The 23,276-nt window shown below is 40.3% G+C and overlaps 1 long non-coding RNA gene across 1 annotated transcript; it reads left to right on the forward strand.

Annotated features, from left to right (window-relative positions):
• Positions 1-16,271: 16,271 nt before the first annotated feature.
• On the forward strand, positions 16,272-20,944 carry LOC104232841 (uncharacterized). The gene is made up of 5 exons (XR_712462.2): positions 16,272-16,556; positions 16,636-16,708; positions 18,245-18,328; positions 19,479-19,565; positions 20,687-20,944. It is a non-coding gene; the product is annotated as an uncharacterized lncRNA (long non-coding RNA).
• Positions 20,945-23,276: the final 2,332 nt, after the last annotated feature.

Consider the following 23,276-nt stretch of genomic DNA (forward strand, 5'->3'; position numbering starts at 1 on the left):
TGTAGAACTTCATAAAATGAATATTTGGGATTCGAAAGCCGATTCGGAGTCGGAATTGAGTAAAACTAGTATGGATAGTCTTGTAATAGAATGGATTGTCAGATTTTGAGACTTTGGTCGGATTTTCAGACGTGGGCTCGGGGGCCGGGTTTGAGCAACTTCGGGATTCTTGAGTTAATTTGATTATTTTCGCTTGGGCTTTATTCCTTTAGCATATATTGATGATAATATACTGATTTTGGTTAGATTTGGAGCAATTGGAGGCCCGAGGGGCTGATTATGAGTGATTGTGAGGTAGCCCAAGGGGCTGGTTCTGTTGATATTATGCCCGAGGAGCGGTTTATGGTACATGTTTTTGCCCGAGGGGCTGTTTATATTTCCATTAATTTTTACTCACTGTTTTATCCTCGTTTGAAACTATTGGAAAATGTTTTTAAAAGGAAATGTTTTTACTGAAACTGAGTTTGATTTACGAAATAAATAATTTTTGTACTGTTTTGGAAATGTACTATATTTTCTGTAGCGTTATGACGTGGTTTACGTGTTTTCTTACTGCTCAGCTTTCATTTACGTTTATTTCTTACTGAGTTGACATACTCACATTACTCCCTGCACCTTGTGTGCAAATTCAGGTATTTCTAAATCCGGTAGTGGGTGTCAATTACTCAGTGGCAGGTTCATCGGAGGTAGCGAGGTAGTTGCCTGAGGATCGTAGCCCTGCTTTTCTCCCTCCTTATTCTTCCTTAGTTTATTTTTGTGATTTTTCCGACCATGTTGGCCTTGATGTCGTCAGAACAGTTGCAGTAGATGCTCATGACTTATGACACCCCGATGTCGGTCTTGTGTATTTATTTTGCACTGGTTATTTAGACTTATACTATGAGATTTCTTGTTAATTAATGGCTTAAAAATGACTTTTATAGAATAATGGTTTGATTTGGGAATCATGTCAGCTAGCCTAGTTTCATGATAGGTGCCATCACGACTGGGTCGATTTTAGGGTCGTGACAATAAAATACAATGTTCAACTAATTGAAACAATAAAATACAATGTTCAATTAATTGAAACAAAACCTAGAAATAACAGAAATGGGTTGTAATACAAACCTAGAATTTTTAGGTGGAGAAGGTGTCACTACCCCAGTTCGCCCTCTACGAACTATCATGACGGCACTTATCCTCTACAACTAGGTAAGCCTAACAATTTGTGGAAAAGGGAAAACAATCGATAAAAACTAATAGAAACTGCGGATAAATATAATGAAAACGTTTAAGATGCTTGGCATATACAAATATACACACTCAACTGAAAAGATCTCCCAAAACCCGGAATCTCATGAAATCACAAGCTAAGGATACTACATAGTGCTCTAACTCCAGAATGTTTAAATCAAAGTAAATACAGAAGGAATATAACTACAAGAGAGAATGGAGAGGGACTCCTCGGACTGCGAATGTGGCAGATATACCTCGAAGTCTCTGAAGAATCGTCTCACCTCAAGGGTGGTAGAGCTGAGCCGAAGAACCTGGATCTGCACATGAAAAACATGCACAGGAAGGGCATGAGTACACCACAGCGGTACTCAGTAAGTGCCAAGCGTAACCTCGGTTGGGTAGTGACGAGGAAAGTCAGGGCCCTACTGATTATAGATGAAAAGAAAAAAAACAAGGTAAAACAGTATAGAATATGACAATATAATTTAAGTGCTAACAGTCTATAACAAATAAAAATGCAGAAAGAATCTAACTCAGTACACAAAAATAGAAACAGGGGATCTCCCGGGATACCGTCCCGTAGTCCCAAACGTAAATGTCTAGAGGATCTCCCGGGATACCGTCTCATAGTCTGAATCATAAAGATGCAGGGGAAACTCCCAGAATACCAATCTGTAGTCCCAAAGTAAATATCCAGTACAGGGGATCTATAGGGTGTTGTCTCATAGTCCCAAATATAAATGTGCAGGGGGATCTACCAGAATACCGATCCGTAGTCCCAAAGTAAACAAACAGGGGGATCTCCCGGGATACCGTCCCGTAGTCTCAAAGTAAACACACAGCAGCAACACGAAGAATATTCAATTCAATCCAATTCCATACCAAGGTAAAATAGATATTTCTAACCTAGCATGCTGCACAGAATTCAAATAAAGCAGTTTGAACAAGTAAAGCAATTAAGTCACTTAGACATATTTTTCTAAACTAACAGTACGTTTAAATTGCAAGTAATGTACAACAAGGAAGAAAAACACAACTATAGTTACATAATGAAAACACGATTTTCAACAATTAGCACATGTACGCACTCGTCACCTCACATACAGGGCATTTCATAAATCAACAATACCAAATCCTAAGGGGAGTTTCCCCCACACAACGTTAGGCAAGCCACTTATCTCGAATCAGCTCAATCAACTCGAAATCATGTTCTTGCCACGAGTACTCGATTCCAAATGACCCAAATCTATTCAAATCAATTGCATAATGTAAATATAATATCAAGTAACTAGTTCCACTAATTAATTCGAAGCTAACACGCGGAATTAAGAAAATTGCCCAAAAAAGCCTCCAGGGCCCACATCTCAAAATCGGGTAAAAGTTACGGATTATGAACCCTCATTCACTCACGAGTTTAACCATACCAAAATTATCCAAATCCGATGCCAAAAACTTAATCAAAACCCCAAAATTAGGCCTAAGAACTTTTCCAAAATTTTCCCCAATTTCTCACCCCAAATCCGAAATTAGATGATGAATTCCCGTTTAGATTAATGGGTTATAAGCAAAAAGGAGTTAGGAATCCTTACCCAATTGATATCTCTGAAAATCCCTCAAAATCTCGTTCAAATCCGAGCTCCCAAACTCTAATTTAGATAAAAATGGCTAAACCCTTGATTTTAAAACTTTATAATCTACCCAGGTGATTCCTTCTTTGCAAACGCGGAAGGCCCATCGCGTTCGTGAAGCATAACTTGGCTTGTCCCAGAATTCTTTCATCACGAACGCGATGACCGTGTCGCAAACGCAATAGCAACTCTCTCCCTCCTACGCGAACGCAGGACCCTTTTCGCGAACGCGTAGGCATATGACCTCTCAGCTTCGCGAACGTGGGATCATCATCGCAAACGTGAAGCATTAAGCTTCCACCATCCCCATCTCATCTTCGCGAACGCAAGACCCCACTCACGAACGCGAAGAAGGAAACCAGAACTAGAGACCTGCTGCAATTTCTCAAACATGCATTTGATCCGTTTAACCACTTAAAACTCACCCGAGGCCCTCGAGACCTCAACCAAACATTCCAACATATCCCATAACATCATTCAAACTTATTCCATCCTTCAAAATGCTCAAAACAACATTAAAACACCAAATTAACATCGGATTCAAGCCTAAAAACTCCAAAAACTTCCAAATTCCGCTTTCGATCAAAAAGTCTATCAAATCTCGTCCGAATGACCTGAAATTTTGCACACACGTCACATTCAACAGTACGGAGATACTCCAACTTCCAGAATTTCATTCCGGCCCCAATATCAAAATTTCACTATCAAACTGGAAACTTCAAAAAATTAACTTTCGGCATTTCAAGCCTAAATAATCTACGAACCTTCAAAACACAATCCGAATACGCCCCTAAGCCCGAAATCACCCAACGGAGTTAATGGAACCAATGGAATTCCATTCCGAGTTCGTTTTCACACTGCTCCAACTACGGTCCAAATTCTAAAGCTTAAACTCTCTTTTAGGGACTAAGTGTCCCAAAACACTCCGAAACTCAAAACAAATCATCCCGGTAAGTCAAAATAGCAGAAACATACACGGGGAAAGTAGTTAACAGGGGATCGGGGCATTAATTCTTAAAACGGTCGGCCGGGTCATTACATCATCCCCCTCTTAAAACATTTGTTCGTCCTCGAACGAGCATAGAGACATACCTGAAGTGGTGAAAAGATGAGGGTAACGGCTGCGCATATCCTGCTCGGTCTCCCAGGTCGCCTTCTCGACCGGCTGGCCCTGCCACTGAACCTTTACTGATTCAATGTTCTTTGACCTCAGCTTTTGAACATGCATGTCCAATATTGCCACTGGCTCCTCAACATAACATAGATCATTGTCCAACTGGACTGAACTGAAATCCAACACGTGCGACGGATCATCGTGATACTTCTGGAACATGAAATACCAGATAAACTCCTGTCAAGCTGGGAGGTAATTCAAGCTCATAAGCAACCTCCCCAATACGTCTCAATAACTCAAAAGGACCAATAAACCTCGGACTCAACTTCTCTTTCTTCCCAAATCTCATGACGCCCTTCATCGCCGAAACCCGAAGCAGAACCCGCTCTCCAACCATATAGGAAACATCACGAACCTTCTGGTCCGCGTAACTCTTCTGTCTGGACTGGGTTGTACGGAGTCTATCCTGAATCACCTTAACCTTCTCCAAAGCATCCTGAACCAAGTCTGTGCCCAATAATCTAGCCTCACCCGGCTCGAACCAACCCACCGTGGATCTACACTGCCTACCATACAAGGCCTCATATGATGCCATCTAAATGCTGGACTGATAGCTATTGCTGTAGGCAAACTCTGCCAGTGGAAAGAACTGATCCCAAGAACCTCCAAACTCTATCACACACGTACGAAGTATATCCTCAAGAATCTGAATAGTGCGCTCGGACTGTCCGTCCATCTAGGGGTGAAATGATGTGCTGAACACCACCCGAGTACCTAACTCATATTGTACGGCCCTCCAGAACTGTGATGTGAACTGAGTACCTCTATCTGAAATGATGGAAACTGAAACACCATGCAGGCAAACAATTTCCCGGATATAAATCTCCGCCGACCGCTTCGAAGAATAGGTAGTACACATAGGAATAAAGTGTGCGGACTTGGTCAGCCGATCCACAATCACCCAAATGGCATCGAACTTTCTCAAAGTCCGTGGGAACCCAACTACGAAGTCCATGGTGATCCGCTCCCACTTCCACTCCATAATCTCTATCTACTGAAGTAACCCACCCAGTCTCTGGTGCTTATACTTCACCTGGTGACAATTGAGGCACCGAGCTACAAACCCAACTATATCTTTCTTCATCTGTCTCCACCAATAGTGTTGCCTCAAATCCTGGTACATCTTCGCAACACCCGGATGGATGGAATACTGCGAACTATGGGCCTCCTCTAGAATCAACTCTCGAAACCCATCAATAATGGGTACACATACCCGACCCTGCATCCTCAATACCCCATCATCACCAATAGTCACATCTCTGGCATCACCGTGCAGAACCTTGTCGTTGAGGACGAGCAAATGAGGGTCATCATACTGACGCTCCCTGATACGATCAAATAAGGAAGACCAAGAGACCACACAAGCTAGAACCTGACTAGGCTCCGAAAGATCCAATCTCACAAATTGGCTGGCTAAGGCCTGAACATCCATCGCCATGGGCCTCTCCGTTGCTGGTAAATAAGCCAAACTCCCCAAACTCTCCGCTCGGCGACTCAAAGCATCAGCCACCATATTGGCCTTGCCCAGGTGATACAAGATAGTGATATCATAGTCCTTCAGCAGCTCTAACCACCTCATCTGGCGCAAATTAATATCCTTCTACTTGAATAGGTGCTGCAAACTCCGGTGATCAATATAGATCTCACAAGGAACACCATACAAATAATGACGCAAGATCTTCAATGTGTGGACAGCTAAGTCGAGATCATGGATAGGATAATTCTTCTCATGTACCTTCAACTGTCTGGACGCGTAAGCAATTACCCTACCGTCCTGCATCAATACCGCTCCAAGGCCAATCCTCGAGGCATCACAATAGACAGTATAAGACCTTGAACCTGTAGATAATATCAAAACTAAGGTTGTAGTCAAAGCTGTCTTGAGCTTCTGGAAGCTCGCCTCACACTCTTATGTCCAATGGAACGGAGCATCCTTCTGGGTTATCCTGGTCATAGGTACTGCAACAGATGAAAACCCCTTAACAAATCAACGGTAATAACCCGCCAAGCCAAGAAAACTGCGAATCTCTGTAGCTGAGGATGGTCTGGGACAACTCTGCAATGTTTCCACTTTCTTCGGATCCACCTGTATACCCTCACTCGATACTATATGGCCCAAGAATGCCATGGAATCCAACCAAAACTCACATTTCGAGAACTTTGCATATAACTTCTTTTCCCTCAAAGTCTGAAGCACTGTCCTCAGGTGTTGCTCATGATCCTCCCGACTTCGGGAGTATAACAAAATATCATCAATAAAGACAATGACAAACGAGTCAAGATATGGCTAGAACACACTGTGCATCAAATGCATGAAGCCTGATGGGGCATTGGTCAGCCTAAACGACATAACAAGGAACTCGTAGTGACTATACTGAGTCCTGAAAGTAGTCTTCGAGATATCTGGCTCCCAAATTTTCAACTGATGGTAACCTGAATGCAAGTCAATCTTAGAAAACACTCATGCACCCTGTAACTGGTCAAACAGATCATCAATATGAGGCAAAGGATATCGGGTCTTCACTGTAACTTTATTCAACTAGCGATAATCAATGCACATACGCATAGAACCATCCTTTTTCTTTACAAACAAGACAGGAGCACCCCAAGGTGATACACTAGGCCGAATAAAACCCTTATCAAGCAATTCCTGTAATTGTTCCTTTAACTCCTTCAACTCAGGAGGGGCCATACGATACGGAGGAATAGTAATGGGCTGAGTGCCCAGCAACAGATTAATGCCAAAATCAATATCTCTATCAGGTGGCATACCCGGAAGATCAGCTGGAAACACATCAGGGAAGTCCTGTACTATTGGGACCGAATCAACTATAAGGGTATCAACACTAACATCTCTCGCATTGGCTAGATATGCGTCACACCCCTTCTCAACCATTCGTTGAGCTTTAAGAAAAGAAATAACTCTACTAGAAGTGTGATCTAAAGTACCCTTCCACTCTACTCGTGGTACACCTGGCATAGCCAGCGTCACGATTTTGGCGTGACCACCAAGAATAGCATAATGGGGCGACAATCAATCCATGCCTAAGATAATAACGAAATCTACCATGCTAAGCAATAATAAATCGGCTCTGGTCTCAAAACCACTAAGAGCAACCAAACACGACCGATAAATATGGTCTACAATAAGAGAATCCCCCACATGAGTAGAAACATAAACATGGGAACTCAAAGAATCTTGAGATATGCCCAAATGCGGGGCAAACTAAGAAGACACATAAGAATAAGTGGAGCCTGGATCGAATAGAACTGATGCCTCTCTATGACAAACCAGGACAATACCTGTGATGACAAAATCGGAGGCGACAGCCTTAGTACGGGCAGGAAGGGCATAATATCTGGCCTGGCCTCCCCTTCTAGGGCGACCTCTACCTCCCCGGCCTCCACCTCTAGCTGGTTGAGTAGGTGGGGTGGCAACTGGTGCTGGAACCATAGCCTAGGAACTCTACAGGGCACGTTATGGCTGAGGAGTCTGTGGAGGTGCACCCCTCCTATATTTAGGGCAATCCCTCACCATATCGCATGTGTTACCACACTCAAAATAAGCTCTAGGAGGACGTGGTGGATGACTAGCTTGGGCAAGGTCTGTTGGATTGACCACTGAAAGCACTCCGTGCAAGAGGCGTACTAGATACTGGAGGTGTATAATAAGGCTCCTAAGGTCTAGGAGGAGTTGGAATATCGCTGGCTGCTAGAAGAGCTGAATGAACGGGGCGACTCATATAGCCCCTACCATGATGAACTGCAACTAGAGCACGAGCACTAGAATAATGGCCCGACTCTCGAGACCTCTTGGCCTCCCTCTCCTCTCTATCCCGACCATGCATACCTCCACTCTCCTAGCAATGCTCACCACCTGCTGATAAGAAATATCCATCTCCAACTCACGAGCCATGCTAGACCTAATGCTAGGAATGAGCCCCTCAATAAACCGTTGAACCCTCTCACGAACTGTAGCCACCAATGCTAGCGCATGCCTAGCCAAGTTAGTGAAACGGATAGCATACTCCTAAACAGTCATGGTGCCCTGGCGCAAATGCTCAAACTCTGCGCGCCATGCGTCCCTGAGGCTCTGAGGAACAAACTCTCTTAGGAACATATCTGAAAACTGATTCCAAGCAAGGGATGTTGCCTCAGTTGGACTGTCCAACTCAAAACTACGCCACCACTAGTAGGCGTCTCCTCGAAGCTGGAAGGCAATGAAAGAAACCCCACTCGATCCTGATATACCCATAGTGCGGAGGATACGGTGACACTCCTCCAGATATCCCAGGGCATTATCTAATGCTAAACCACTACATATAGGAGGCTTATACTTATTGAACCTCCCAAGCCTCCGCTGCTCATCCTCTGAAGTCGTTGCCCTATCCTCGGGCTGATTTGGGACTGCAGGCGGTGACGGTATAACCTATGGGATCTAATCAACCTGGACCCGCTACTCAGGAGTGCGGGTAGCGGGAGTCTGTGCTCTCCCCAGGCCGAGGATATGGCTGCAGCAAGGGGAATCAGCCCTGCCTGAGCTAGAGTGGTGTACATGCTCACGAACTGTGCAATAGTTTCCTGAAGAGCTGGAATAGTAGTAGCAGTAGGCGTATTTGGTTTCTGGACTCCTGCTGGAACTGCTGGTGGCTCCTCTATGGTAGCTCATGCGGGTGATCTGGCTGCACCACGGGCGCATCCTCGGCCTCTACCTCGGCACCGACCTTTGACGGCTCTAGCAGGGGGCGCGGGTGCCTAGTCATCTCTGATAGCACGTGTCCTCACCATTTGTGAGAGAATAGAAGACAGAAGTTTAGAATTGTGATATCAAAAATCTCACACGACAAAAAAATCAAATGAAGTGAAGTTTTTTCCTAAAAGTTAGATAGCCTCTCGTAGATAAGTACAGATGTACCTGTACAAATCCGTGAGACTCTAATAAACTGGCTTGTGATTCATGACTCCTATGAACCTAGAGCTCTGATACCAACTTGTCACGACCCCAGTTCGCCCTCCGTGAACTATCCTGATGGCACCTAGTCTCTATGACTAGGTAAGCCTAACAATTTGCGAAAAAAGGAATACAAAAGATAAAAACTAATAGAAACTGCGGATAAACATAATGAAAACATTTAAAATGTCACTCGACATATACAAATACACACTCTCAACTGAAAAAATCTCCCAAAACCCGAAATCTCATGAAATCACAAGCTAAGAATACTACATAGTGCTCTAACTCCAGAATGTCTAAATCAAAGTAAATACAGAAGGACTATAACTACAAGAGAGAATGGAGAGGGACTCCTCGGTCTGCGGACGCGGCAGATATACCTAGAAGTCTCTGAAGAATCGCCTCGCCTCAAGGGTGGTAGGGCTGAGCCGAAAACCTGGATCTGCACATGAAAAACATGCATATGAAGGGCATGAGTACACCACAATGGTACTCAGTAAGTGCCAAGCCTAACCTCGGTCGGGCAGCGACGAGGAAAGTCAGGGCCCTACTGATTATAGATGAAAAAAAAAGGTAAAACAGCATAGAATACGACAATATATTTTAACTGCTAACAGTCTATAACAAATAAAAATGCAGAAGGAATCTAACTCAGTACACAAAAATAGCAACAGGGGATCTCCCAGGATACCGTCCCGTAGTCCCAAACGTAAATGTCCAGAGGATCTTCCGGGATACCGTCCGGTAGTCTGAATCATAAAAATGCATGGGAAACTCCCGGAATACCAATCCGTAGTCCCAAAGTAAATATCCAGTACAGGGGATCTATCGGGTGCTCTCTTATAGTCCCAAATATAAATGTGCAGGGGGATCTACCAAAATACCGATCTGTAGTCCCAAAGTAAACAAACAAGGGGATCCCCCGGGATACCGTCCCGTAGTTCCAAAGTAAACATACAGCAGCAACACGAAGAATATTCAATTCAATCCAATTCCATACCAAGGTAAAATAGGTGTTTCTAACCTAGCATGATGCACAGAATTCAAATAAAGCAGTTTGAACAAGTAAAGCAATTAAGTCACTTAGACATGTTTTCCTAAACTAACAGTACATTTAAATTGCAAGTAATGTACAACAAGGAAGAAAAACACAGTTATAATTGCTTAATGAAAACAGGATTTTCAATAATTATCACATGTACGCACTCGTCACCTCAAGTACAAGGCATTTCATATATCAACAATACCAAATCCTAAGGGGAGTTTCCCCCCACACAAGGTTAGGCAAGCCACTTACCTCGAACCAGCGCAATCAACTCGAAATCACGTTTTTGCCACGAGTACTCGACTCCAAATGGCCCAAATCTATTCAAATCAATCGCATAATGTAAATATAACTTCAAGTAACTAATTCCACTAATTAATTCGAAGCTAACACACGAAATTAAGAAAATTGCCCAAAAGGTCCCCTGGGTCCACGTCTCGGAATCGGGTAAAAGTTACGGATATGAACCCTCATTCACTCACGAGTCTAACCATACCAAAATTATCTAAATCCGATGCCAAAATCTTAATCAAAACCCCAAAATTAGGCCTAAGAACTTTTCCAAAAAATTTCCCCAATTTCTCACCCCAAATCCGAAATTAGATGATGAATTCACGTTTAGATTAATGGGTTATAATCAAAAAGGAGTTAGGAATCATTACCCAATTGATATCTTTGAAAATCCCTCAAAATGTCGTTTAAATCCGAGCTCCCAAACTCTAGTTTTGATAAAAATGGCTAACCCCTCGATTTTGAAACTTTATAATCTTCCTAGGTGATTCCTTCTTCGCGAATGCCGAAGGCCCATCGTGTTCGTGAATCATAACTTGGCTTGGCCTAGATTTCCTTCATTACAAACGCAATGACCCTGTCGCGACCGCGGTAGCAACTCTCTCTCTCCTACGCGAACGCGGGACCCTCTTCGCGAACGTGGGACCATCATCGCGAATGCGAAGCGTTAAGCTTCCACCAGCCCTATCTCCTCTTCATGAACGCGAGACCCCACTCGCAAACGCAAGGAAGCAAACCAGAACTGGAGACCTGCTGCAATTTCTCAAACATGCATTTGATCCGTTTAACCATCCGAAACTCACCGGAGGCCCTCGAAACCTCAACCAAACATGCCAACATATCCCATAAAATCATTCAAACTTGTTCCAACCTTCGAAATGCTCAAAACAACATCAAAACACCAAATTAACATCGGATTCAAGCCTAAGAACTCCAAAAACTCCCAAATTCCACTTTCGATCAAAAAGTCTATCAAATCTCGTCCGAATGATCTGAAATTTTGCACGCACGTCACATTCAACACTATGGAGCTACTCCAACTTCCGGAATTCTATTCCGGACCTGATATCAAAATTTCACTATCGAACCGGAAACTTCAAAAATTTCATCTTTCGACATTTCAAGCCTAAATAAGCTACGGACCTCCAAAATACAATTCGAACATGCCCCTAAGATTGAAATAACCCAACGGAGCTAACGGAACCGACGGAATTCCATTCTGAGGTCGTCTTCATAATTCTCCGACTACGGTTTGAATTTTAAAACTTAAACTTTCTTTTAGGGACTAAGTGTCCCAAAATACTCCGTAACTCAAAACAAATCATTCGGGCAAGTCAAAATAGCAGAAACAAACACAGGAAAAGTAGTTAATAAGGGATCGGGGCGTTAATTCTTAAAATGACCGGCCGGGTCGTGATAGAAGGAGAGGGGCGGCAGTACAGTGGCAGTGGCAGTGGCCGGCGACGGCGATAGCAAGCTACTAGCAGTGGCAACGCGGGGTGGGGAATAGGATTTGTGTGAGGAAAATAGAGAAGGAGAGGGGAAGGTATTGAGGGAGGAGTTAGGGAAAATTTGGGGAAGAAAGTAAGAGAAATGGGGGGAACCCGTTATTTCATTATGTATTCTGAATTACCGACCAATGTTGGTCGATAATTTTGGTTGGTACATTAAGTGTTGACTGTTTGACCAAAAACCGACCAACTTTGGTCAGTTTTTTAAAAATAAACTAAATTCTTTTTTTGTTTCTATTTCTTAAAATATTATAAGCTATAAAAAAAATTATTATACCTATAAATATTTATTTTATTTAACTATACAATTATTATAAATAATTATAAACTATAAGCATAATCGTTACAAAAATTTATTAACTAGGTAATTACTTTTAATAGATTATAATAGCATCTGTGTAAGCAAATTTTCTAAGTTATGTTTTAGTATATGAGTAATTTCACACACACACACATACATTATATTGTAATTGATGATCAATCTTATACATTACTACGCACGAATAATTAATCAATTGATAAACCAATATAATATTATTCTATTTTAGGTCGAGACGTTTTGTTTTTTTATATTAATCGATATAGTTCAAAACGTTTTGTTTTTAATATTCATCGATGCATCTAAATAAGTTATAAGTCGATGAATCAATTTACAAGTCTATCAATCCATAAAAGAACTCGACCCATGTGTTCCCAGCACTTCGTGTTCTTATATATATATATATATATATATATATATATATATATATATACGGCTATCAAAGTAAGTGTGTGTGTGTGTATATATATATATATATCACACACAGACACTTCATTGTAATATTTTAACTATATATATAGCTTGTTATAGTATATGTTAGTGTGTGTATATATATAACACACACACTTCGTTGTGCTACTTTAACAACATATATAGCATGTTATAGTATATGTTAGTGTATTCATTATTCGTATTATTAAGGGTTAACGGATTACATTCATTCATCACTAATAATGCATGACATAGATTAATCGATATAGGTCGAGACGTTTTATTTTTACTATTAATAGATATAAGTTAAACGCTTTATTTTTAATATTCAACTATGCATCCGAGTAAGTTATAAGTCGATGAATCAATTTACAAACAGATATATTTGATGATAAATTATATATACTAATTATGATCTTCACAAGTCTATCAATCCCTAAGAGGTTATATCCCCGTCTTACGGGAGGTTCATCCCAGTAGAGGAGTCAGCCTTCGACTTCAGCACCAGTTACTTTCCCACCCGCTTAGTTAGCTCGGGGTGGAGGTAAGTCAGCTAGGGGTCGCCCTAGAGGAGGAGGTCAATCAGGGGGTGGCCAAGCCCATTTCTATGCCCTCCAAGCCAGACCAGATGTTATTGCTTTAGATGTTGTGATTACAGGTATTATCTCAGTCAGCCACAGAGATGCCTCTATATTATTTGATTCCGATTCCACTTTTTCATATGTGTCATCATATTTTGCCCATAATTTGGATATGCCCCGCGAGTCTCTTATTTCATCTATTCATGTATCTACTCCGGTAGGTGATACTATTGTTGTGGACCGTGTATACCGGTCATATGTAGTGACTATTAGGGGTTTGGATAGCCAAGTAGATCTCTTGTTGCTTAGTATGGTTGATTTTGACGTGATATTGGGCATGGATTGGTTATCACCATGCCGTGCAATTTTGGACTGTCATGCTAAGACAGTGACATTGCCTATGCCGGGTGTGCCACGGATTGAGTGGCGAGGTTCGACTGATTTTGTCCCAGTAGGGTGATTTCGTTCTTGAAGGCCCAATGGATGGTTGGAAAAGGTTGTCTTTCATACTTAGCCTTTGTGAGGGATGTCAGTGCAGAGACTCCTAGTATTGATTTTATTCCTGTAGTGAGGGATTTTTCCGATGTGTTTCCTGCAGACCTGTCGGGCATGCCACCGGACAAGGATATTGATTTTGGTATTAATCTAGTGCAGGGAACTCATCCCATTTCTATTCAACCATATCGTATGGCACCCGCGGAGCTAAAGGAGTTGAAGGAGCAGCTTGAGGAACTCCTTGATAAGGGGTTTATTCGGCCTAGTGTGTCGCCTTGGGGTGCGCATGTTCTATTTTTTAAGAAGAAGGATAGCACGATGAGGATGTGCATTAATTACATGCAGTTGAACAAAGTTACAATCAAGAACAAGTATCATTTGCCTCGTATCGAAGATTTATTTGACCAGCTTTATGAAGCGAAAATGTTCATCAAGATTGATCTTCGTTCAGGTTATCACCAGTTGAAGATCAGGGACTTGGATATTCTTAAGACAGCTTTCAGGACCTGATATGGTCATTATGAGTTCCTTGTGATGTCTTTTGGGTTGATCAATGCCCCAGTAGCGTTCATGCATTTGATGAGTAGTGTGTTTCGGCCTTATCTCGACTTGTTTGTGATTGTTTTCATTGATGATATTCTGGTGTACTCACGTAGTTAGGAGGAGCACGCGGAGCATTTCAGAGTTGTGTTGTAGAGGTTGAGGGAGGAGAAGCTTTATGCAAAGTTCTCCAAGTGTGAGTTTTGGCTCAGTTCAGTGGCTTTCTTGGGGCTCATGGTGTCCACTGAGGGTATTCAGGTTGATCCGAAGAAGATAGAGGCCATTCAGATTGGCCCAGACTGTCCTCAGCTATAGAGATTCGCAGCTTTCTGGGACTGGCATTTTATTACCGTCGATTCGTTCAGGGATTTTCGTTTATAGCATCACCCTTGACCAAATTGACTCAAAAGGGTGCTCCATTCAGGTGGTCGGATGAGTGTGAGGAGAGCTTCCAGAAGCTCAAGACTGCCTTGACCACAGCTCTACTGTTAGTTTTGCCATCAGCTTCAGGTTCATATACAGTGTATTGCGATGCTTCAAGAGTTGGTATTGGGTGTGTGTTGATGCAGGAGAGTAGAGTTATTGCTTATGCTTCTCGTTAGTTGAAGCCTCATGAGAAGAATTACCCTGTTCATGATTTGGAGTTGGCTGCCATTGTTCACGCATTGAAGATTTGGAGGCATTATCTTTATGGTGTGTCTTGTGAGGTGTTTACTAATCATCATAGCCTCCAGCACTTGTTCAAGCAGAAGGATCTCAATCTGAGGCAACAGAGATGGTTGGAGCTACTAAAGGACTATGATATTACTATCTTGTACCATTCGGGGAAGGCTAATATAGTAGTCGATGCTTTGAGCAGGAAGGCGGTGAGTATGGGGAGCTTGGCGTATATTCCTATTGGGGAGAGACCTCTTGCAGTTGATGTTTAAGCCTTGGCCAATCGGTTCGTGAGGTTGGATATTTCGGAGCCCAGTCGAGTATTGGCTTGTGTGATTTCTCGGTCTTCCTTATTTGATTGCATCAGAGAGCGCATGTATGATGATCCTCATTTGCTTGTTCTTAAGGACAGAGTTTAGCACGATGATGCCAGAGATGTGACTATTGGTGATGATGGGGTATTGAGGATGTAAGGCCAGATATGCGTGCCCCATGTAGATAGGCTTCGGGAGTTGATTCTGGAGGAGGCCCATAGTTCGCGGTATTCCATCCATCCGGGTGCCATGAAGATGTATCAGTATTTAAGGCAACACTATTAGTGGAGGAGAATGAAGAAGGACATTGTGCGATTTGTAGCTCGGTGTCTCAATTGTCAGCAAGTGAAATATGAGCATCAGAGACCAGGTGGCTTGCTTCAGCAGATAGATATTCAGAGTGGAAGTGGGAGCGGATCACCATGGACTTTGTAGTTGGGCTCCCATGAACTTTGAAGAAGTTCGATGCTATTTGCGTGATTGTGGATCGCCTGACCAAGTCCGCGCACTTCATTCCTGTGTGTACTACCTATTCTTCAGAGCGGTTGGCAAAGATCTATATCCGAGTGATTGTTCGTTTGCATGGTGTCCCAGTTTCCATCATTTCAGATAGAGGTACTCAGTTTACTTCGCAGTTTTGGAGGTTCGTGTAGAGAGAGTTGGGTACTCAGGTTGAGTTGAGCACAGCTTTTCACCCTCAGACGGACGGGAAGTCTGAGCGCACTATTCAGATATTGGATAGAGGCACTACTACAAATCATTGATTTTAGAGGTACTACTACAAAAAGGGCTTTGGCTGTAATTATTTAGCGGCAATAAGGCAATTGCCGCTAATAGATTCTATAAGCTGAAATATTAGCGGCACATGACCATTAGCCAGTAAAAAATATCCTTTTACCGACAATAAAAATAAATTGCCATTAAAAATTACTAATTAAAATTAATTTTTTTATTATTTTAACTTTCTCTCCGCATCCGAAAAAAATTATCTTTCCCTCCAATTTTTTGGGCACCAATGAATTATTCCCTCCAATTGAACATGAAATGGGTTTATTTATTCTCTTAGTTTTTTGGGCTTTTCCCTCTGACTTTCGTACATTTAATTGATTATTACGTCAAAAAATTGAAGGCACATTCATAATAGCAAGGAATCAAAAAAGGCATCGGTCTCTCAATATTCTTTGAAAATCATTCCAAAATATTTCTCACCGCTTCAAATCCGGCGAACATATATCAACAATGAATAGAGCCGCTTCCATTGCAGTGGCACCAAAAATTGATAATAAATCATCAATCAACAAGGAGAAGAAACAACCCAACAACCGTTTCAAGCTAAATCTCAATTCCAGATGCAATAACGAGAAGAAATCAATTTAACCATCTGTGAGAAAGATATGAAGGTACAAAGCTTCATATTTTGTTGGTATTTGTCTTTATGTATCTCTGTATTAAATTTCTATTTTTATTTTTTCATCGCAGGCCTTAGATTGGTTTTTCCGTCTTTGAGTCGCAGACGTCGAAGCAACAATTTACCCGAGCATGGGGATTCCGGGTGAAATTTTGTTCTCCTCCTCTTCTTCCTTTCCATTTGAATTTCACATCATTTGTCCTATGGAAATAGGGAAAAAAACTGGGAATAGCATCTCCAACCGGTGCTTGCAGCATTTATAAAATTTATAATTCTATTTCTACAAAAAATGATGTATGTATTAGAGTGACAAAATGAGCTAATCAACAAAAGGAAAGTGTTTTTCTTGTGATTTTATCGGATAAAAGAATGACAATTCAGGAGAAGATATAAGAGAGAGGAAATGTGATATGTCAAGATGATGGTAAGGTAAAAACAAGCTTTTTTAATTTCTATTTTTATATTTGCTATGAACTTTTGCTAAAGAACAAAGACATGATAAATAGGGGTTGAGAAATTTTTTCAAAAAGGTTAAATAGTGTATTTCTTCCCTCATTTTGCAGCGTATTTTTATATTGGTTATGAATCTAATGATTGTTCTTTAGCTGTATGATAGTAAAAATGCAGAAAAGATAGTGTAACAATAACAATTCCTCAACTGAACAAGAAGACAATAAATAAAGGGTGAAAAAGTTTATAAAAGACATCAGAGTGATAGGAAAATCTTTGTTAAGGTATTATTCTGTTAATTTTTAAGAATGGGAAGAATATTTTAGGTGTATATCAGTCCTAAGTTCCTTTGGTATGTAATAATGATAACCATTTGACTTTTCTTTTACCCTTTAAGACCGATTTTTCGATGACCAATTGTGTTACCTTTGCATCTTTGCCTTCTTCTCTTAGTTATTTTCACCTTTCTAGCTTTGTTTCTGCCTGTTGCAAGAAGATATTCAACGAATCCCACATGACGATGGCTGATTACTAATGCATCTTCTGATATGTTCATTTCATTTGTTAAATGCTGACTAATCTGGAGATTTCACGCTGAGCCATGTTCTTTTTTTTAATCTGATAGATGGAGGCCTTTTTCCTTGAAAAAACTCGATTTGTTAGGATACTTGTCTGTCTTAATATCCAGGAGTGAATTTTTCATTTTCTGCCTGTGCTTCTTGATTAGAAAGTTGTCGAATGCTATCCTAATGACTTTATTTGTGAAATAAATTGTTTGCCAATTAAACAGAGTGTCGTTACCCAAAGTTTGTGATAGCAGTATTTGAATGTTTTTGTAGTTTGAATGCAATAATATTCTCTTGATTCCTTCTTAAATTACTGTGTCATTTGTTTATGTAGAACTTGGATGTGAATTGAATTTTTTTTACTAAAAGAGAAGGCTTAGCTTGCAAGTTGCAGTGTATGTGTAAAGTAATATAATACTTTGTGGATGACTATGTGGTTGATTATTTTTCTGGAAAATATGTGAATTATCTGTGTAGAATCCATCTATTATGACTCTATTATTTGAGTACCTCAATCTAATATAACACTATTTCTTTACCTTCCTGTATGTATTTGATCTAATTGTGGGACTAAAATTTTGATATGTATGGATTCTTATATGTGCAAGTATTTACAGTTTTAATAGTGATTTTAATTGTTTATAAGATTTCTATGTAATTGTAGGTAACTTGTAGAGGAGTTGCAGATGTTTGTGACTGAAGTGGAACCACTGAGACCAATGAAGTGCATAATATGAAACGTCTCAAGGTATTTTTTGTACTTAAATTATTGTTCATCTCTTAAGTTTTCATCTATTCCGTGAAGTTATTTGATTGTGCGAAAAGCTTACGGTAGTTCTCTGCCTCTCTCATATTGTATTTCTGGACTCCGCGACATAGTATATCTGAGCAATTTTTGAACTAAGCAACAGTCCCTGAAAACTATAATCCTCAAACCTTTTCAAGTACTCAATCTCCCTTTAATATACCACGTTGGTATCAGTCATGGCCAGCTTGCACACTAGAGAGTTATTGGGATGGAGCATGAATTGTCACATCATATGATGAAGTTTACAACAGTTTTTATGCTTGTGAGGGCAAGAAAATCTTGTGAGGAAAATCTATGCCTATGATTTTGAGAATTCTTTTGATATTCAACATATGACTATTCTTCTCTACAAAGTCTTGATGCTAACCAACAGGCACAATCTGGAACTAAAAAGCAAATTTCATGTTGACTTTATACTATATGGAGTATGTTTTCTTGTAAAACAAAGGGAGAAAAAAGAAAATAGTTATCTATAACCAATCTCGAAACAGGAACATGGAGCTTCTCTCCATATTATATGTTTGTTTGGTTATAATATAATTTATCAATGTTTGTGGCCATGAGGTAATGTTGCAGAATATTTATCAGGTCACTGATGCTAATAGTGGCCATGAACGAGTACCACAGACATCAAGAATATCTAATATTATTGAAAATACTTCAATGCCTCACAGTATTACTAATATTTATCCTTCGGCAAGATACTATTTGAGTTTTCTATTGTTTGAATTTTCCTCCAAATTTTTTTATCATCGGAGTCTGATTTCACGCAAACTTGCAAGAGTTAGCATGAACACCAAAATCTTGCAGCTTTCACGTATTTATATTATAACAGTAACTTCACTTGCCTAAATAAACCTCCAGGGTAAAATTTTGCATGTAACAAACACTACTTGTTAAGATGGTTGTTGCTGTTCTTTTCACTACTTGTAATTTCAGAATACATCATTTTCTTCTCATGTTTCTCTAATTTCTCTTGGAAGTCTGATCCATTACAACCCTCAGTGGCTGCAAGATTTTTGTGTTCTTTTAGGCATGGAAAGTCCATGAACTTGTGCAGATTGGTATTTAACATATAGTTGGTTTGCAGATGTGATAACTTATTTTTTCACTGCTGGATGGTTGGTCTGATGGTGCTGTTCATTAAACAATGTACATGTTTTTGCTGTCTAAATTTGTATGACCATCTCTCTCTCTTGCATTCCTCTTATATTTAGTGTTGCGCTAGTAGGAGAAGAAGATTTCTTGCTTATGTGTACATCTAAAGTGCATCGCAAACCTTTTAATTTGTGTTTAACTGATTGTATGCATACCTCACTCTCCTTTTATCTAATTTATTGTTGTTAAGGTTTGTTTTGATAGGTTTCGCATGATACCTTGTCATTTCAACCCCAACATATGTATGACTAGTGAAATAAATTAATGGCGAATCTTGCTCTATTTGTCATTCAATCTCTCTATTCAATGGAAGTACACACTGTACAAAGAGAAATAAAATATTGGCCAACAAAGATAAATAACAGCTTGATCATTTGTTTACCCCTTGTTTTTGGTGTTTTTCTGCTTTCATTTACCTATAAGAAGGATCAAGAAATTGAGATTCTATAACATTATAGCCACTTCGTTTATCAAGAAACTAAATGAATCATGTTACTGGAAGTCTTTTGATGCACATTTGTCTTTGGGACGAGGAAAAATGTTACATATGCAGAGACTTCCTTCTATTCCCCGACAGGCATAGAACCAAGCCACTAAGGCCAGCCATTGAAAGCCATAAGAATGGGAACAATCTTTGGCAATGTGAAGTTTGTCAAACTTGTGATGTTGCTGCTACTTGCATGCCCTTCCAAACAAAGTCACAACATACAACAATAGACAACTCTAATCCTTCCATACATAATCTTCCATCATGTTGCACCAAGTATTAGGGGGTAAAGTTCTTAGACAATGACTTCTGACCTTTTCTGGAAAGATGGACATGTATTTTGTAAACATCTCTGTATACCCTTTTCCTTACTTTCCCTAGTGTTCTGTGATCCATGCTCATATTACCTCAAGCGCATATTAACTTACATACACTTTCTTTGTCTAATCTATTTAGTATTATGAGCAGATTAAAGTGACATGCTTCACTATTATCGCAGTTTCTCTTCCCAACATTGCATGAGCATTGTGTGTTCTCTTTTACTATATGGAAAAATTGACTTATCTAATCATAATTTCAAGCAAGCTTTAACTTAGCCTGGAATTGAGGATTATTATATTTCATCTATTGACATATTTATTTTATAATTTCAGGTCATACAGTCTAATTTTCGATAATTTAGCGGGTGGAAGATTTCAATATGACAAAGCGTTGCAGAAATTATTTGAAGATTGTTAGTCGTTAAGATTAGTTATATAATGACATTAGCTATTTACTTCAAACAATATAAGTTTATCTTTTAAGTTACTGTGATATTAATATTTTGGATTTGTACTTCCTCTTATTTGTTAAGATTTAACGTGATATATTATGATTTTATGAATTAATATTAATATGTTTTGTTATTTGCATTATTTTTTGGTCAATAGTAGCTATTATTAATGGTGTCTAAACTTACCGTAATAGCTTGTGACTTTTAGTGCCAATTTAACAGGATATACCGGTTATAACAATGGACGATAAAATGATAAATTAGATGTTTATATAGGGATATTGTAGACATTATATTAGTATTAAAGATGACTTTTAGCGGAAATTTAATTGACTTTATTAGACACTAAACTGGATGCTAAAGAGGCATCCTTATACGTTTTTATAAGAGATAATTTTGCCACTCTAATTGCCATAAAACAATTACCACTAAAGGTATGGACTTTTAGCGACAAATGTTTTAAATTTAGCGGCTATAAAAATGGTCGTCAAAGGAGCATATTAGCTATTTTTAGAGTGGGTTTAGTAGCCATAATAATTGCCGCAAACATTTTCCGTTAAAGCAAATTAGTTTTAGCGGCAATCAGTAATACCTTTTACCAGTTTTTGTCAAAAATGCCGCTAAAGGCTTTACCGATCCCGGCTTCAGTGGCGAAATACCAATTGCAGGTAAATGATATAGAGACTATTGTAATTGCCGCCAATGCTATTTATTATTGCATCTAAAGTCCCTTTTTGTTGTAGTGAGGGTCATGGGATCAGTTTCTACCGCTCGCGGAGTTTGCTTATAACAACAGTTATCAGTCGAGTATTCAGATGACTCCATATGAGGTTTTGTATGGGAGATGGTGTAGATCTCCAGTTGGGTAGTTTGAGCCGGGTGAGGCTAGGCTTTTGGGTATAGACTTGGTGCAGGATGCTTTAGACAAGGTGAAGGTGATTTAGGAGCGACTTCATATAGCGCAGTCGAGACAAAAGAGTTATGCTGACAGGAAGGTTCGTGATGTGTCCTACATGGTTGGGGAGAAGGTTCTATTGAAGGTTTCACCCATGAAGGGTGTTATAAGATTTGGGAAGAAGGGTAAATTGAGTCCTCGGTTCATTGGGCCTTTTGAGGTGCTTCGTAGGATTGGGGAGGTGGCTTATGAGCTTGCTTTACCACCCAGCTTATCGAGTGTGCATCCGGTATTTCATGTTTTTATGCTCCGAAAGTATATTGGCGATCCGTCTCATGTTTTGGATATCAGGACGGTTCAGTTGGACAGTGATTTGACTTATGATGTGGAGCCAACAGCTATTTTGGAGTGTCAGGTTCAAAAGTTGTGATCAAAGGATATAGCTTCAGTAAAAGTGCAGTGGAGAAGTCAGCCCGTGGAGGATTCTACCTAGGAGACCAAGCAGGAGATGCGGAGCAGATTTCCTCACCTATTTGAGGCTTCAGGTATGTTTCTTGACTCGTTCGAGGACGAACGTTTGTTTAAGAGGGGGAGGATGTAATGACACGGCCGGTTGTTTCATGAGTTATCGCTCAGTTTCCCCCATTTCTGCTTTTTTATATGTTGTTCAACTGTATTTCATCGCATTGTGTTGGTTAGTTTGGGTTCGGAGTGGTTTTATAGAGAAATGAGACACTTAGTCTCTTAAGTTGGCCTTTTTGTTGGAAAAGTCAACCAGAAGTTGACTTGTGAGTAAACAATCTCAGAATTTGGTTTTTATGATTCTTATAGCTTCGGGAGGTGATTTGGGACATAGGATCATGATCGTAATGGGTTTTGGAGGTCCGGGGTAGATTTAGGTTTGAATTGGCGAAATTGGAATTTTGGCATTTTCTGGTTGATAGTGAAAATTTTGATATAGGGGTTGGAATGGAATTCGAGAAGTTGGAATACGTCCGTTGTGTCATTTGAGACATGTGAGCCAAATTTCAGGTCATTCGGACAAGGTTTGATAGACTTTTTGATCGAAATTAGAATTTGGAAGTTTTAGAATTTCTTAGGCTTAAATCCGATGATGATTTGATGTTTTGATGTTGTTTTGAGAGTTCCGAAGGTTGTAACAAGTTTGAATGATGTTATGGGATGTGTTGCATGTTTGGTTGAAGTCCTGAGGGCCTCGGATGAGTTTCGGGTGGTTAAACAGATCAAATCCTTGTTTTGAAAGTTGCAGATTTTCTACTATTTCGGTCGCAGAGTTTTGGCCTTCGAAGGGATGAGAAGTGGGGCAGGAAATTTGGCCATCACGTTCGCGATATTGGTCCCGCGTTCACGAAGGGTAAGGCTGAGTGTGCATCGCGAACGTGATATGGGTCCCGCGTTTGCATAGAGTAATTGGAGCAGCTAGGGCCCTGATCGTTTGTGCTTCGCGTTCGCGATTGGTGTGCCGTGTTCGCGTAAGACAATTTCTGGTCAATGAGTTTTTGTGCTTTGCGAACGCTAGGCTTTGACCGCGTTCGCGAAGAAGGAAAGGTCACCT

This window comes from Nicotiana sylvestris, chromosome 1 (genome assembly GCF_000393655.2).
Source record: "Nicotiana sylvestris chromosome 1, ASM39365v2, whole genome shotgun sequence".
NCBI classification, from domain to species: domain Eukaryota; kingdom Viridiplantae; phylum Streptophyta; class Magnoliopsida; order Solanales; family Solanaceae; genus Nicotiana; species Nicotiana sylvestris.